This window comes from Antedon bifida, chromosome 3 (genome assembly GCF_963402885.1).
Source record: "Antedon bifida chromosome 3, ecAntBifi1.1, whole genome shotgun sequence".
Lineage (NCBI taxonomy): Eukaryota > Metazoa > Echinodermata > Crinoidea > Comatulida > Antedonidae > Antedon > Antedon bifida.
This window is the reverse complement of record NC_136228.1, coordinates 18,376,292-18,380,033: the sequence shown is the minus strand read 5'-3', so window position 1 is coordinate 18,380,033 and position 3,742 is coordinate 18,376,292. Positions and strand designations below refer to the sequence as shown.

At 31.9% G+C, this 3,742-nt stretch overlaps 1 long non-coding RNA gene across 1 annotated transcript; it reads right to left on the bottom strand.

Moving 5' to 3' along the window:
- Positions 1 to 614: 614 nt before the first annotated feature.
- LOC144838656 (uncharacterized) lies at positions 615 to 1,252 on the bottom strand. Its single transcript, XR_013611685.1, has 2 exons — positions 1,131 to 1,252; positions 615 to 733 (listed from the first exon to the last, which is right to left on the bottom strand). It is a non-coding gene; the product is annotated as an uncharacterized LOC144838656 (long non-coding RNA).
- Positions 1,253 to 3,742: the final 2,490 nt, after the last annotated feature.

Here is a 3,742-nt window from a genome sequence, read left to right as displayed (position 1 = left end):
TAAAAATGTTTGAAAGTGTTTTGAAAATTATCTAATAACAAATAATGTTAGGTTAATAAATAACTGTAACTGTAAAAGTTGTTAATTATGTATTATTGATAATTGCAATCAAGTTTATATGAATATCAATTTGTATATAATATAATATATATTATACGATTGATGAGTGCAATCTTTTTATTTTGCCAATTTTATATGGTTTCAAATTTTTTAATGTATTTTGTATTGATAAATAATTGTATGTAGATAAGTTCTTCTGGGGCCTCATACATATTACGTTATGGTGACTCTGTTGCTTTTTGGGTCCGAGGAAATTTTTGAAGTCGAATGAATACTTGAAATGAAATGAAATATACATGCTTTGTTTTTTCCACTTATATCTACCATAGAGGAAATACCCTACAAATACGGCTTACAGCATACACAAGAAGTTTCTATTTTTGTATTTAATATTAAGTTCAATGCTGTTCAATGATCCACTTCTTCGTCATTATTTCATATCCATTGAAATTAGCAACAATGGATTATTATATTATTGATACCTCAAAAAATTCTAGGAATAACAATTTGTATATATGTAAAGTACAGGAAGAATAATAGCCAAAGAGACGATGTAATCTTCAATGACAAATTTATTCAGATCGAATAGGAACTAGTATCGCAATAAAACCACAAAACTTATAAAAACTAAACACCCCCAACTTGACAAGACAAGAAATGCCGGTATGCCAAGCTAGAAAATATAATATAAAAATACAAACTTATCATCGTTAGTCCTTGACTACATCATGTCATAATTAACTTTATAAGAAACCATTGGCTTGTATTACAAAGCAACACAACATCAATGCCTGTGCATATGAACATACTATATAAACATCATTTTAGGATAAGAGGCTTGCTTAAATCACAAGATGTATACAAATGGCTAAATCCAAAAGCCAGTATTTAACTTAACTCATTCATTGTTATAATCATAATCATCATCAAAACATACCAATAACTATAAACATCATAAATCACAATATTACTATAATCATAATCATCAAAAGCATAATAAATACAATACAAAGTTTAGTTGGCAACGCACAACTATCAAATAAGGTAAAACAAATGACCACAAGTCTCACCTTAAATACACTTTGTAAAATGGCGTAACATACGCCTTCTTCACACGTTCCTTTATTCTGCCTATTGCAAACACAACACGGTATCCTTTAACACACAATACTGTAACTAGCGTGACCGTTGGCCTATAATTACATATAGTTACAATATATTAAATGCTTTACGTTTACGTAATAACGTTTCAGATCCTTAGTGGACAATACATCATGTTATCAATACAGTACTATATTAATCAAGTATAATCATCAGACTCAGTACGATGAGCTTATCGAATGCATGGTCTACTCGACGACACATGCAGGCATGGCTAGCACAGCCCGAAACACCACGTTTGCCTCTAGGCTTACGCTAACTAATCATCATAAAACAATACATTTGTATTTAATTTTAAGTTCAATGCTGTTCAATGATCAACTTCTTCGTCAACATTTCATATCCATTGAAATCAGCAACAATGGATTATTATATATTATCGATACCTTAAAAAAAATCTAGGAATATCTGTTACATTGACATGCTTTGTCAATAAAATTATTCTGATTGTTTGTAAAAAGAGTGCGACCTTTACTGTAATATTTTGGTTTTCTGTGTTTCACAGCTAGAGTTTCGAGTATCGAGCGCACTATAGTATACTAATCCATTGTTGCTGATTTCAATGGATATGCCTATGGCATTTTAATGTAAACTTACAGCATTAAATTTGTTTTTATTGCATATCAGTTATAGTTTATGTAGTAAAAACGTCCTGAAAAGTCATTGGTATGTTGTAAGCCATGGGTGTTTTGGTAGGCGTACGGTGAAAAAACAAGGCATGAATGAAAAATCTACATTTTTAAAGGGCATCTTCCAAAAAAGGGGGTTCGTTCGAAAACGTCGAGCCTCCTAGTTACGTAATTACGAAAGAAGCGCACATTTAATGCTTATTATAGCTCAATATTTATTTATGTAGGCCTACATCAATTTGTTGAAGAAATTAAATATATAAATATAAATAGGTATTGATACAGTTGGGTGGGTGGCCTAGGAAAAAGAAATCGGTTGCTAATGTATACTACAGTACACAGTTACCACAGTTAGTGTACTATATTATTATTAACATTATTATCCTCTATGATGATGATGTGTAGGAAACCATGGCGTTCCATTTTTGACGTATATACACTTTTATTTATGCTTGCTGACTGCCAGCGATCTAAACAATAGGTGCCTACGCGGTTGTATGGCGGTGTTCTTTGTACAAATCGTTCGTGCCCCGAGTATGGGTACGATATAGGCCTACGCGTCAATATCATGTTACATCCAGGGACCAAAATGCGTTTATTTTTCAGGTGAAAATAGGAAATTCAATTCACAACAGACAGCAACGGCAATGATGACCTCTAATAAAAAGTAAATTAGCACGGCGCTGAAACAATGTGTTTTAATCAAAAGTAAAAGTACTTTACTCTTTTTTTACGCTTTTTTTCCAAATTTTTTCCTTAGGGTAGAATAATTTTTTTTCCTCAAGATTTATAGGGGCGTGCGGAGGGTCTTTCTCTGCCTCTACGAGTGCGATCTTAGCTGGTGTGTTTTCATTTAAACGGAGCAGGTGACCATACCATGTCAGCCTTCTTTTCTTTACGTTCTTACTCCACTCAATTTCTCCTGTTCTTTTGTACAAATCTTCATTTTTTATTTTCTCCGGCCACCTTATACCTATTATTCTCTTTCAGCGGACCTATACACATGCTTGAGTTATGTACTGGCTGGTCTATGTAACCCAGTGCAAAATCACAAATGACAGGGAACCATAATATAGAGAGCCCTCTTGCAATGTTTGTAATTAAAGAAGACATAAATTACCAAAAGTTGTCAGATAAGCTTAGCCCCACATTCCATTCTCCTGATGAACACAGATAAGACCAAGACATACAAAGTGTAACAGTGCTCCGACCATATTAACAACCTGTTTTTAAAGTTTCTATCTGGCCCGTACGACTGGCTCTTTTAGGTAAGCAATTGTTTTGTATTAATTACCTTTAATTTGTTTTTTATATTTAATAAGTTTTATAGGATAGATTTAATTATAGACTAGTGACTTCTCATTTTTTGTTTATGATAGTACAGTGTGTATAAAGACACTAACGTACCAAGGATATGCATTATAGGCTACTTGTACACATTAAAGTAAGGTCCCAAATTGTTTTAGCGGGTTTGTACCTGAATATCAGTGTATTAATTAAAGTGTACTTATATTGTTAATATTATTATTTTAGCGATACATCGAATTTTATTAATTATTAGAAGCCAATGCTTTAGACAAAAGGTTACCGCCTTGTTACGATTGATGATCCATCTTTATATTATATAGATCATTAGTAATTACTTATTGATGAGTGATCAAGAAACGAACGTCTTGATTATGACGACCGATATTGAATCGATGATAGGACTAATTCATGTATTATCAGTTTTATTAGAATGTATTAGAATTGTATTAATCTTTGTTGTTATTGTAGTATAGTTAACTTTATATTTGAGCTCGTTTTTAATTATTATTTCTAAAATGAAGCTACTTGCTTGATTAATTATGATATGTGTGTATGATTGTTGTCTTACAATCAAATAGTCCAAT